Genomic DNA, 14,546 nt, shown 5'->3' with positions numbered 1-14,546 from the left:
CTTGGTCAGTCTATTATCCTTTGTATACATGGTTGGATTCAATTTGCTAATATTTTGTTGGGCATTTTTGCTACTGTGTTCATGAGAGATATTGGTCTTTGCTACTGTGTTCATGAGAGATATTGTCCTTTCTTGTATCGTCCTTATCTAGTTTTAGTATAAGGATAATGCTGGCCTCACAGAATGAGTTAGAAGTGTTTCCTCTACTTCAATTTTCTAGAAGTGATTGTAGAGAGTTGTGATAATTTCTTCTTTAAATATTTGGTAGAATTCACTAGTGAAATCATCTGGGCCTGGTGTTTTGTGTTTGTTTTTGGAAGGTTATCAATTTCTTATTAAATTTCTTTCATAGATATAGGACTATCTCAATTTGTTAATTTTCTCTATTGATTTTCTGTTTTCAATTTCATTGATTTCTGTTCTAATTTTTATTAAGTATTTTCTTCTGCTTGCTTTAAGCTTACATTGCTCTTCTTTCTCTAGTTTCCTCAGATGGAAGCTTAGATTATTGATTTGAGATTTTGTCTCTTTTCTGAGATATGCATTCAATGCTATACATTTCCCTCCAAGCACAGCTTTCATTATAGCCCACAAATTTTGATAAGTTATACTTTCATTTTCATTTAGTTAAAATATTTTTAATTCCTCTCAAGACTTCTTTGACCTATGTGTTATTTAGAAGTATATTGTTTAATATTCCAAATATTTGGGGATTTTCTAACTATCTTTCTGCTATTGATTTCTATAATATAATAGTAATATAATATAATATAATTCTGTTAAGATCCAACAGAATATTTTGTGTAATTTCTATTCTTTCAAATTAGTTAACATTAATTTTAGGGCCCAGAATGTGGTCTGTTTTAATGAATGTTCCATGTGAGCTTGAGACTGTGTATTCTGCTATTATTGGATGAAGTATTCTATAAATGTTGATTAGATCCAGTTGATTGATGGTCTGGTCAGCTCAACTATGTCCTTACTGATTTTCTTCCTGCTGGATCTGTCAATTACTGATAAATGGATGTTGAAACCTATATCTCTAATAGTGTATTTGTCTATTTCTCTTTGCAGTTCTATTAATTTTTGCTTCACATATTTTGACACTTTGTTGTTAGGTGCATATACATTAAGTATTATTATACTTTCTTGGAAAGACGACTCCCTCATTATTATCTAATGCCCTTTTTATCCCTGATAATTTTCTTTGTTCTGAAATCTGCTTGTCTGAAACTAATATGCTATTCTAGCTTTCTTTCTTTTTTTTGTAAGGAGATAAATTTTTTGTTGTTTTCTTATCTTTTTTAAAAAATTTCAGAATATTAAGGGGGTACAAATGCTTTAGGCTACATGGATCATTTTTGTAATGTTTGAGTCCCAGCTATAGGTATGCCCATCACCCAAATAGTTTTCTTATTACCCATTAGGTTGATTTAATTTCCCTTCCCCACCACTCCCTCCAGCTTTCTTTTGATTAATGTTAGCATGCCATATTTCTCCATTCCTTTACAGTTAATCTAACTCTGTATTTAAAGTAGGTTTCTTATAAACAATATATACTTGGCTCTTGTTTTGTTTTTATCCACTCTGCTGATCTCTGTCTTTTAATTGGTACATTTAGACCATTTAAAGTTATAATTGCTGTCCTTTGATTAATATCTACCATATTTGTAACTATTTTCTATTCATTGTACTTGTTTGTTTTTTGGTTTGTTTGTTGTTGTTTGTCTTCTACTCTTTTTTTGTCTTCTCTGGTTTTAATTGAGAATTTTATATGATCCCATTTTCTCTCCTCAATATACTAATTATACTTTTTTTTTTTTTTTTTTGAGACAGAGTCTCACTTTGTTGCCCAGGCTAGAGTGAGTGCCGTGGCGTCAGCCTGGCTCACAGCAACCTCAATCTCCAGGGCTCAGCGATCCTACTGCCTCAGCCTCCCGAGTAGCTGGGACTACAGGCATGCACCACCATGCCTGGCTAATTTTTTGTATATATATTTTTAGTTGGTCAATTAATTTATTTCTATTTTTGGTAGAGATGGGGTCTCGCTCAGGCTGGTTTCGAACTGCTGACCTTGAGCAATCCGCCCACCTTGGCCTCCCAAAGTGCTAGGATTACAGGCGTGAGCCACCACGCCCGGCAATTATACTTCTTTTTAACATATCTTTAGTGATTACCTTACAGTTTGCAATCTACATTGCAACTAATCTGAGTCCATTTTCAAATAATACTCTACCACTTCATGGGTAATACACGGGTACCTTTTAACAGAGTATTCTCAACTTCTCCCTATCATCCCTTACAACATTGCTATTACACACTTCACTTATCCATAAGCTATAATCACCTAATACTTTGCTGCTATTATTATTTTGAATAGTTATCCTCAACTTGATAAAGAACATCTACCCAAACTCCTACAGCTACTCATAGACTTCAGGAAAGGACTTTACTTACTATTACTGGGGTTTATTATAAAGGATACAACTCAGGAACAGCCAAGTGGAAAAGATGCATAGGGCAAAGCATGGGGAAAGGGGTACTGTGCTTTCATGCCCTCTCTAGGTGGACCACCATCCCAGCACCTTGATGTGTTCACCAGCCTGAAGCTCTTCAAATGCTATTGCTCAGGGATTTTTATGGAGCTTCCATCATGTAGGCAGGATTGATTATTAAATTAATGTCTAGTCTCTCCCTCGTCCTGGGAAGTCTGTGGTGGGATGGGGCTGGAAGTTCTAGGCTTCATTGATAATAAAGCTTGGTCTCTTTATGACCAGTCCCCAACCCAAAGCTATCTAGGGGCCCACCAAGAGTAGCCTCATTGGAGCTCCTATCATCCCCATCATTCCGGAAAATACAGAGGATTTAGGAGCTCTACATCAGCAACCAGGATGAAGCCCAAATACCTTCCTATGATAACATAGAACCCTGAGCAGATTAATCATGGTGATTTTAAATTCTTGGTCTTATAATTCCAAATTCTCTGTTATATCAGAGTTTTATTCTTAGCGTTGCTTTGTTTTTTCAAATTGTGGGAGATTTTTTCCCACTTTTTCGTATGTCTTGTAATTTTTTGTTAAAAGCTAGACATAATGTATTACGTACTAGGAGCTGAGGTAAATAGTCCTTTAGTGTGAGGTGTTAGGTTTCTCTGGCTAAGAATTAAGCTCTGTTTAATGTTTGCTATAGCTATGTCAGAGGCTTTAGTTTTATCTAGTGTCCTCATTTTTGTCTACCAGTTGTCTTTGGGTTTTCCTAGAAGTGCCTTCTTAAATGGAGTTGTAATCCACTGGTATTATCCCAAAGTCCTGTTGATAGGATAGTAAGATAGTGAGGAGGGGAAATATCCTCCTATAACCTTATGATTAAATCTCAGATTATTTTTAGTGGGCCTGTCTCTGGGCTGTTACCTCCAGAGGAGTTTCTTTTGTCTTTTTCTTCTAATTTTGACAGATGGAAGGGGTAGAGGAAGTTGAATTGTCTAATTGTCCTTCTGCTAGGTCAGATTAGGCTCTGGTAAAGTATTAATAATTTCCCTTGAGGACAGGTTTTTTTTTGTTACAGAACACTCTGTGCATATTTCAAAATGTTTATTTTCCCCTTTCCCCTGGCTAAACAGAATGGAATTTTTCTCTGGTCTTCACCATGAGAACCTGGAAGGACTCCCTGGAGTAAAACTGAAGACAGTGGGCCCGCAGGAGTTTTTAACTCAACTGAGATAGTCCATGCTCAGTCTCCAGTGATTAGTCGATTACAGTGTATGTTTTCCTATGGTTTAGAGGCTTCTGGGCCCTGCAAATTATAATTCTCTGCATTGATCTCCTTCCAGTTTTGGGGGTTGCAGTTTGCCCTGTGACTCGATTACTGATGGAAACAAGAAGAGCTGTCAATTTTTAGTTTATTCACCTTTTCTCTTGTTGCTGGAGTGGAGTGACAACTTCCAAGCTCTTTGCATTGGGGTGGACTGTATTTGTTTTTAAAAATCTTTTTCTTGATTACATAAGGAAAAATATTTCCTGTAGAACATTTGGAAAGGGGGAAGAAAGAAAATACGTCACCTACCATTGCCCGATCTGCAATAAATCATAGTTATTACCATGTTTCCCTGAAAATAAGACAGGGTCATATTTATTTTTCCTCAAGAAGACACCCGAGGGCTTATTTTCAGAGGATGTGTTACTTTCCCCTCAAAGCCTCAGCTTGCAGCACGCACAGGATGGCCGAGACCTGATAGGGGGAGCTGACCTTGTTGGTGGGGCTGCCCGCACCTTTCCGGTCACCTCTGGGATAGTAGCTGTCACGATAGGACAGATGAGAAGGGCTGCTCATCTTCTTTACCGCTCCATGAGGAAATCCATGGGTTGTGCAGATACACTGCGTAGCCACACCCATCACTAGGTCTTATTTTCGGGGTATGGCTTATATTGTGCAAATGCTTAGAAATCCTGCTGGGGATTATTTTACAGGTAGGTCTTATTTTCGGGGAAACATGGTAATAACATTTGATATACTTTTATTTTTAATGTATATATTTATATAAAAAGGTAGATGCAGTATAGCCAGTACATTTGTATTGGCTTTGCCCCTTTTTCAGAAGCTATTTCTGCAAATTCTCTACAACTGTTGCTTAAAATGTTTTCAGTGTTGAATGTTTTCTGTAAGGAACAGGATCCCGGATGAGTTCCTTTCAGATCTTATGGGCTGATGGAAATTCTGCCAATGATTACTTGAGAGGCAGGCCTGGGGCATTCCCTTTATGATTACCCTGTGCCTAGCCTACAAAAGAGGATCAGATGTTAGTTGATTTCACGAATAAAAAATTTCCTTTTTTTCCATCTACAAAAAGTATGAAACATCCTCCTCCTCCCTTTCCTTGGAAGGCCAGAAAGCTGAAGTGAAGATGAATGCTCAGTTAGAATAACCATAGTAGTTGGTATATTTTTTTCCCTTCTCCTTCAAAAAGGATTTTAACATTCCCATTTTAGTGGCTGTGTCGTTTCAGAATATACAAACATTTTACTGAAAGCTACCTCATATTCTGTTTTGGAAATTGACAGGGTATAAATAATAGGTAAACAAACTACTGAGGAGTTATCTTTCTTCTCCATCTACCCCGAAACACGGGGATTGGCGGAGGGGCTGGGAGAGGATAGGTGTATGGAGGAAACACCCACACAGAAGGCAGAAGAATGATATTTACAACATTTACTTAATAGTGGGTACTTTTATCCATGTTTTATTCATTGAAGCATTATGATCAGAGAGATTTATATAACTAATAATTCGGGGAGCTAGCACAGAACCCATTCACTCTTTCATTCATTCATTCACTCATTCGTTCGACACATTTTTGGGTGTCTTCTAAGTCCAGCCCCTAAGGATGCTGCAGTAAACAAAACAGCCCAAACTCCTTTATCCCTTCCCCTATGGTGCTTACTGGCTGGAGGCGGGCTTTGGTTAGGAGTTGACAATCTGCAACAGACCCTAGTAAATTACCAGACCAGGTATCCCCGCCCCGCCCCCGGCCCGCTCGCCCCGCCCCACCTCTGTGTCTCCGCCCCGGCCCCGCCCCCGGCCCCGCTCGGCCCGCCCCGGCCCCGCCCCCGGCCCCGCTCGGCCCGCCCCACCTCTGTGTCTCCGCCCCGGCCCCGCCCCTGACCCCGCTCGGCCCCGCCCCCAGCCCGCCCCCGGCCCGGGGAGCGAAAGTGGCAGGCCGGCGCTCTGCGCGCACCTGCGCCGCACACTCTGTTCCCTGCGGGAGAGCATCCCCGCCGGCGAGCCCGAGCCAGGCGCGTTCCGAGCGCAGCCCGTGGGCCATCCCCGGCCGCGCCGCCCGAGGGGCCGCCAGCAGGGCGCATCCCGACCGCGAGCGCCGGAGCCCGGGGGGCGGAGGGGCGGCAGCGCAGCGCGGCTCCGGAGGTGGGCCTGAGCCTAGCATCCGAGGGGAGCCGCGGGGCGAGACTGCAAAGGTAACGGGGTGGTGGGTGGCGAGGACCCGGGGAGGGGACCGCTGGGGCAGCAGACAGTGGAGCAGACGCCGCCTCCTTGCAGCGGGTTCCCGGAATCCTCCTCGCTTTCCTCTCGGGCTCCTCCCCCGCCTGTCTTCGCTCCGCGCGGGGACGTGGGTCGGTGCGCCGCTCCCGTGCCCTCTCCCGTGCCCACCTCCTAGCGCCCCCCGGCGCTGCGGGTGGTTTAAGGGCGCCCTCTGGCCGCCCCCACGCGGCCGCTGGCGGGCGGGCTGCCCTCGGCCCTGCGCGGCGGCCTCCTTTCCTCGCCCTGCCGGGAACCCACAGTTATTTGCGCCCAGGCCTGGGCCCCCCCAAGCGCCACTTCACCAAGGAAGCCCGGGACACGCGGTCACTTGCCACTGCACGATGTGAGTCGTGAAATTTGAAGGCTGTCAAATTCCTCCGATCCACCCGGCCTTGCAAAACTGGGTTACCCTCCCGGGCCTCGGGTCCTGGGTCTCCGGCCCGCCCCGCTTTAGATCCCCCCGGGATTAACCATCTCTTTCCCGCGTGGGAGAGAGGACACAGAAGGGCAGCCGGGGCTGAAGTGTCCCACACCGTTCCAGATCCGCCGCTGGGAAGCGGCGAACTGACCCAGGGGCTAAGTCCCAGGACTTGCCAAAGTTTCTAAGTACCCTGTTCACCCGCCCCAATCCTCCTGTGCAGGCTTGGGGGGAGGGAGGGGAAAAGGGGGAGAAGGGGAGAAGGTGTGTGTGTGTGTGAAATAGAAGCCATATCAAAATCTGCCCTAAGAAGGAAAACATCTGATAAACTTTCCTAGCAATTTGGGCATGATTGGTAAGGTTCAATCTGTTTGTCTCAGAAAATGGCTTGAGTTTTTAAGTCCTATAGTTTGAAAGTTGTTTCTCAATTTTAGGACATCAAAAATCTGTATGACTTATTATTCTTACCTGTATTTCCTCCAAAGTTTCTCATGTATTTATTTAAAAGTTAAAGAAAATCTGCCTGAGATTTGGGTTCATGTGATGTGGCAAAGGGTACTACTGTCTTAGAAGTGGAACATTTATAAAATATGTATTCCATCGCTCACACTCGCCCACACAGAGCTACACTGGACTCATTTTCCTGTTATGTTTATAGCCCTTCAAACTGTTGAAGAGTCAGTGGGGTGTACATTCTTTTGATTATCAAATATTTTATCAGAGCAAAAACTCAACCTGAAGTGCCACTGATTATAAGATAACTTTCATTTTATGTAACCAAGTAAAAAAAAAAGCACTGTCAATCATGCTGTGCCACTCCACTGTGCAAAGCATTCTGATTTCAGAAATGCTCACATGTGAAAATGAAAAGCGCATTTCATAATTTGTGAAGTATGGGTGAGCAGGAGCAGAGCTTGCCAGCGCCTTCCTGGCGAGTCCTTCTTCCTTTGGAAGAGTGAAACAGGTGGTATGCAATTCAGGGAAGAGGAAGGGGAAAGCAGGTAGGCAGAGGAGGTTGGCTGACTGAAGGGTGGGAAGAGGTCATGAAAACAAAAGAGGAAAAAAGAGATTTATGTAGGATGGGGAGGAGTTCAGAGCCACTCAAATTTTTCTCCAGAGCCAGTAGGAAAAGGAGGACAGTCAGTTACCACACAAGACAGGGCTTTATTAACACAAACTGGTACGTGGAGCTACCTCCTTAAACGTTGTTGGCTTTTGTTTGTGTTTTTTTTTTAATAATCAGGTTTTTAAAAAATGCATTTAAAATTTAAGTATGTTCCTACCACTAGAACCTATACTGGCAAATTATCAAAAATCTTGAATATTCTCCCTAATAAATAGGAAAGAAGCAGCGTGCATCTCACCATAGTTAGCTTTTTCCATTTCTGACAAAGGTGCACAGGCTCTTTGTGTGGGCAGAGGCCAGCGAAAGGGGAAGTCACCGGGCAGAGACAGTCTGCCCCAGAATCAGGAAATCACCTGAAGTCCAAAGGGTTGGTTCCACCTGCCCCCTCCCCCAGAGGTAGTGAGCCTGCCTTGAGGACACTCATAGATCTCCCAGAGAGAGAGCAGGGCCCTGTTTTTGTCACAAAGACCAATCTCTCCCTGACCCTCTCCTTCCCCTTAATGGCAGCGCCAACCCTGTGGGCTGCAGAAGCTGCCCAGGCTTTACAGAACAAACTGGAAGCAGGTACAGTTGTCAAAGCCAAGTCAAGATCTCACTCCACTATTTCAGTAGGAAGTGACTAAAGCCATCCCAGTACCAGCAAGGTGAACAGACATGGTGGGGGCCAAGGAGGGGGGAGGAAAAGGAAAGGAAAGAACAACTTAGCTTGCCAGGAGCCTTCTAGAAAGAAAGTATTACTCTTGGAACAGAAGAAATGCCTTACAAGTGCCTCACACCCTACAACAACATGATAAAAATGTGAATGAATTCGATAAGATACACTGAAAGATGAGAACATTTTACAATAGACATGAAAAGGGAGATTGCAGACTTAAGGGAATCAATTGAAGACCAAAAAAAAAAAAAGGAAGCCACATACATACACAATCAGAAGAAATAAGCTAGAGCAAAGAATAGAATAAATGCTGCTGAAAATAAAAATACTAGAGGAAAAGCTTGATTGAAGCCCTGTGAATATAGATGAAAAGAGACAAAGAGTAAGTCAACCTTCTGCTCGGGGAGGAGGTAGATGCAGCAATGAATGCACGGCCACACAAGGTGGATGGGAAGAGTTGTGGAACCCAAGAGAGCTGTCTCCAGAGAAGATTCTGGAACACCAGGTGCCCACTTACCTGTGAAAAAGATCTTTGTTGGTGACATTAAAGAAGATACTGAAGAACATCACATAAGAGACTATTTTGAACAGGATGGGAAAATTGAAGTGATTGAAATCATGACTGATTAAGGCAAAAAAAAAAAGAGGCTTTGGTTTTGATGACCTTAAATGACCACGATTCTGTGGATAAGATTGTCATTCAGAATTACCATCCCGTGGATGGCCACAACTGCCCCGTCGAAGCAAGAGATGGCCAGTGCTTCATCCATTCAAAGAGGTCGAAGTGGTTCTGGAAACTTCGGTGGTGGTCGTGGAGGTGGTTTTGGTGGGAATGACAACTTTGGCTGTGGAGGAAACGTCAGTGGTCGAGGTGGCTTTGGTGAGAGCCCTGGTGGTGGCGGATATGGTGGCAGTGGGGATGGCTGCGATGGATTTGGTAATGATGGAAGCAGTTTTGGGGTGGTGGAAGCTACAATGATTTTGGCAGTTACAACAATCAGTCTTTACATTTTGGACCCATGAAGGGAGGCAATTTTGGAGGCAGAGGCTCTGGCTCCTATCTTGGTGGAGGCCAATACTTTGCCAAACCACGAAACCACGGTGGCTTTGGTGATTCCAGTAACAGCAGTAGCTATGGCAGTGGCAGAAGGTTTTAATTACTCCCAGGAAACAAAGCTTAGCAGGAGAGGAGAGCCAGAGGAGTGACAGGGAAGCTACAGGTTATAACAGATTTGTGAATTTAGCCAAACACAGTGGTGGCAAGGCCTAGCTGCTACAAAAAAGACATGCTTTAGACAATACTCGTGTGTATGGGTAAAAAACTTGAGGACTGTATTTGTGACTAATTGTATAACAAGTTATCTTAGTTTCTGTTCTGTGTAAGGGTGAAACATTCTAACAAAGGGTTTTAATGTAGATTTTTTTTTTGCACCCATGCTGTTGATTGCTAAATGTAGTAGTCTGATCATGACGCTGAATAAATGTGTCTTTTTTTAAAAAAATGTGCTGTGTAAAGTTAGTCTACTCTGAAGCTATTTTGGTAAACTTCCCCAAAAGTGTGAAGATAGAATTTCTTCAGGGTGATGCCAACTCTATTTGAAATTCGTTTACAACCTGCTTGGGTGGAGAAGCCATTGTCTTTGGGAACCTTGGTGTTTCTGAACTAACGGTTACTATTGTCACCTGAAGTTCACCATTAAAAGGGGTCATCCAAGGAAAATCATGGAATTATTGGTTATAAAGATGATTGTTGGCGTATCCTATGCAATATATCTACATTAAATAATGGTACCAGATAAAATTATAGATGGGAATTATCATGTTTAATTAATAAACAATTTAATTATCTTGGAAAAAAAAGAGTAAGTCAATTAAAAACAATCTGATGGGGCCGGGCGCGGTGGCTCACGCCTGTAATCCTAGCACTCTGGGAGGCCAAGGCGAGCGGATTGCTCAAGGTCAGGAGTTCAAAACCAGCCTGAGCGAGACCCCCTCTCTACCATAAAAAAAATAGAAAGAAATTAATTGGCCAACTAATATATATATTAAAAAAAATCGGCCGGGCATGGTGGCTCGTGCCTGTAGTCCCAGCTACTCGGGAGGCTGAGACAGGAGGATCGCTTGAGCCCAGGAGTTTGAGGTTGCTGTGAGCTAGGCTGACGCCACGGCACTCACTCTAGCCTAGGCAAGAAAGCAAGACTCTGTCTCAAAAAAAAAAAAAAAAAAAAACAATCTGATGGAAGACACAAAAAACATAATCAAGCATTAGGATAATTGGAATCCCTAAGGTAGAGAAACCAACAAATGGGGCAGAAAATGCACATAAAGATAGGACAAAAGAAATCTTATTGAAATGAAGAAAAAACGGTCTGTAGGCCAAAAGGACATGCAATGGTCCAGAAAATTTCACATGGGAATTCCCAAGCACTAAGATATCTTAAATGATTTAAATTCAAAGAAAAAGAATTATTTAGGAATCTAAGAAGAAAAAGTAAGGGATAGAAAAATAAAACCAAGTGGCCTCAGACTTCAGTGCAGTGCTAAAGGCCAGAATATAATGGTTAAGGGAAAAGTTCTAAGGGAAAGAAACTTTTCCCAAGGGAGTATTTTAACCAGAAAAACAAAGGGAAGTCAGCACCCATTAGTTCTTTCTGGGGAAAAAAAAAAAAAAAGAAAACTGCTGGATAACAAAATCCAGGAAATAGCAAACTAAGGAAATAGCAATTTTTAATAACAGATTAAAAGTTTTTCCACAAATGGAAAAAGCTAAGTATTGTGAGACCCAGTTTGCTTCTTTCCTATTTATTAGGGAGAATAATTTTAATCAATCAAAATAAAGAACTCAAGATTGGAGAAATGGTAAAACAACAAAAATCCAACTATTGTTGAGTATTCTATTTAAGTGGAGAATTAATACAAAATGTCTATGGAAATTGTGGGTAGGATAAAATGTGATTTTTGTAAATCTAGACCAAAAAAATATAGCAAAAATAAATAAGGAAGTAGGGAAGAAGATGGAAGGAAATATGAGAATACTAATATTCTCTTTTTCAAAGCATGGATCAGTAAATATGGTTTAAAATTAAAAGGTGCTGTATGAATATATAATACACCAACTTTCTAATGTCTTTTATAATTTTTTTTTAAACTGTAGAGGGATATTATAGGAAGTTATACTTTCTTATGGCCACAAAAAAATCAAATTTCAACAATTCCCTTGGCTTTATTTTAGTTTTTTCCCAAGTAAAATTAAATTCAGACAGAAACACCATATGTGTGTGCCTGCCTGCACGTGTACATGTGTGTTTATGCATAGAAAGATCCGTGGGATTGTTTACCTAATGCTTTATTGGATTTATCTGGATACTGGGATTTTTACTTTTATACATTATTTAAATTTATTTAAATGAGCATGTAGAGGAATTTTTACAGAAACAAGAAAGATATGTGAAAAACTAGCAAATATGCCAAGCTATTGATTGATGCTGGATGGCACTTTTTTGTATTTATTTTTTATTTCCAGAAAAAGGCAGGTAATTGTGTTTTTATAATATTTCTGAATCTAGTTCATTCATTACTCATGGGCTGCTTGGCAGTGTGCATTAGGCTATGCCAGATAGAAGAAAGACAGTTGTGCTTTCTACTTGGGGACTCTGAGGCAGCGTGTTCCTTGAGGCTTGTCTGTCTGTTCAGGAGGAATTGGAATTCAGAGAAGAATCACTTCACCTAGTCCATCCACTTGAACTTGGCCTTGAAGACTGGTAGTGTGTGTTTGAGTGTAAATGGCAAGGAGACCTCCCAGGTAGGAGATCTGGGAAGAGCAGGGGGTGATCTGTCGCCTGGAACTTGGCACATGTGTGGGAGAGTAACTCCAGGGAAAACTGGAGAGGCTGAATGCATTGAATTTAATCTGAGTACAGGATGCAAGGAGCTGGGTGTCGGCAACAGTGAGCTACAGGCTGGGCTGGCTACATAATTTGCAGGGTCTACCCAAAGCAAAATAAAAATATGGGGCTTACTCACTTAAAAAGCAGAAAAAGTGCCACTAAAGGTACTAAAATATAAACTTTTCTCTTTTATCCTGCTTTTTCTCAACTTGTCATGTTTTTTTTAATTTGTTGTTTATTGTCATTCTAAGTAAAAAAATAAAAATTTGAATTATTAAGCGTACATTTTACAGTTCATTACATTGTGCAAAGCCTGATTTAAATGCTAATATAAGGACATTTAATTTGTATGTGGAATCACTGAATTACACAATTAGTATCTTATAGCACATCTTGAGAGATTCCCTAGAACCAGCCAAAGGAAGCAAACTCAAGCCCCACTCAGGAAGAAGAAAAGGTGGTCCCACCCTACCCCAGAGCCACCCAAAGGAGCGCTCCTTCAGGCACAAGAATATTGAGGGGCTAATGCAGATCCCCATGGATGGCTGGGTCCCCTCTGCCCGGGGGACTCTAGGCATGCATGCACCTGCGCACTGCCCCTCACTTCAGCCTGCAATGAGCTCTGGGGAAGTCAAGCCCCCTCATATCTCCCCTTCCCAAGCCCATCCCAACCAACAACATACTGGCCACATCCAAGGGTCTTTAAACCTCTCCGGATATGCTGGGTACCTGGGTCAAGGGTGACTTAGAGGCTCACCCCCTCTAGACCCAAACTGCAGCCAGCCACCCCCTGGCTCCAGTCCTTGGGCAGGGTCAGAGCACCGACCCTGACCTCCCCAGCACCCGCACCAGGAGGGCTTCAGTGGAAGGTTGGGACTCTTTGCCAGTGTGACCTAGTTAACGCCCCACACAAAAAGTAGGACAGTCGTGGGGCATAGAGAGAAGCCAGGCAGGGCCTGGGACTCGCATCGTGCAGGGGAGGGGAGCGGGCCCAGTGTGCACTAAAGCTCCATTGTCCCAACAGACTCCACTAACAAAACACACATTGAAACATAAAATGGTTAACAATTTCAGGACAGCCACAGAACTTTAAGCCAAGAGTGGGCCCCCTCCTGCCTGCAGGGCCCTGGGGACCGGGGGCCAGCCCTGGCTGCAGAGATGAGACTAACGAGCCATGCTTTAGGAAGACTGGTCTATTTATAGTCGGGGAGAGTTTTAAGGAGTCTCATTAATGATTCAGGCGGGATGCCAAGATGGGAAATTAGATTTTCCAAGCAAGCAAGGATCTAGTTATCAGACATCTAGTTCAAGACATTTGGTGATTGGACTCCTGGTCACCAGGAGCAAAGCAAGCCAAGTGGTCATCCCCTCACCCAGAGGGAGAGGGTGGGACTTTTAAGAGAGAGAGAAAGAAAGAGTGTGTGTGTGTGTGTGTGTGTGTGTGTGTGTGTGTGTCTGTGTGTGTGTTTTCTTGGCTGCTGAGTGGACTGAGTGTTCCTGCAAATACATAACAGAGGTGAAGAGGTGCCACGATCAGAAAAACCTGAGGGACTAGAGGCCACAGGTTGGGTCAGGTGGAGTGGCATTTGTGCAGTCTAGGGGTGCTCAGGATCTAGGGGAAGGTTCACAGCCATGCAGTCCCTCTGCCGTGGAGTGATCATGGGAGATGACGTCACATACCAAGATATCTCATCAGAGTTTCTAAATGGGTGCAGTATTATGGGATAAATTGCCTGGATATCCCATGGGTGGTAGAGTTTGTGGCAGAGATGAAAATTTTAACTTGGAATCTCTTGAATTTCTCTACGAGAATACCCTGTTACTATGACATCAAGAAAACTTTTAAAATTAAGGTTTTTATAGTTTGAACTCAATCTGCTATTTCATGGACTTTTTTCATTTTGATGATAATGCGTCAGGGGTTAAAGGGACAGAAGAATATCCAGAATCTACAGGGCTTAGTCACTTGGAGGGGGACAAAAGTTCTGAGGAGGAGCAGCAACAAGAGCAATCGGGGCTTCTTAAAATTCTTGATGGATTTCTTTCTTACCTTGGAGTGAGGAAGACTCTCTATGACTCAAAATCCAGAAACCAAGAAAAAAAAAAAAAAAAAAACAAACCTTTAAATCTCAACTCATAAACCTCAGAAGCTTCCAAGTGGTATAAAATCAAAAGATGTGATTCGTATCACAAAGTTTCCCTCATACTCATAGAAATTCCTGCAATCTAATAAAAGCTACAACTCAATAAAAAAAAAATAGGCACGGGACAGGCAGTTAACAGGAAAGGAAATACAAACATTGCTGAAGCGTATGAAAAGGTGCTAGATCCCACTAAGAATAAGAGAAATCCAAATTAGTATTGGTGTGAAGACAATTTTTCATTTATGGATTTGAGAAAAATCTAAGAGCTTGATGATAACGTCTG

The 14,546-nt window shown here is 42.5% G+C and overlaps 1 protein-coding gene and 1 pseudogene across 6 annotated transcripts in view; both read left to right on the top strand.

Annotated features, from left to right (window-relative positions):
- Nucleotides 1-5,686: 5,686 nt before the first annotated feature.
- IFNAR2 (interferon alpha and beta receptor subunit 2) overlaps nucleotides 5,687-14,546 on the top strand; it is a 35,406-nt gene continuing 26,546 nt past the window's right edge. For all 6 annotated transcript variants that reach the window (XM_076000440.1, XM_020284770.2, XM_012780878.3 and 3 more), the window contains exon 1: nucleotides 5,687-5,969. The gene's annotated coding sequence lies outside the window, so the exon portion shown is untranslated. The remainder of the gene's footprint in view (nucleotides 5,970-14,546) is intronic.
- LOC142869925 (heterogeneous nuclear ribonucleoprotein A1-like) lies at nucleotides 5,979-12,384 on the top strand (annotated as a pseudogene).

The sequence above is a fragment of the Microcebus murinus genome, chromosome 1 (genome assembly GCF_040939455.1).
Source record: "Microcebus murinus isolate Inina chromosome 1, M.murinus_Inina_mat1.0, whole genome shotgun sequence".
Taxonomy (NCBI): Eukaryota; Metazoa; Chordata; class Mammalia; order Primates; family Cheirogaleidae; genus Microcebus; species Microcebus murinus.
This window is presented reverse-complemented; position numbering and strand designations above follow the sequence as displayed.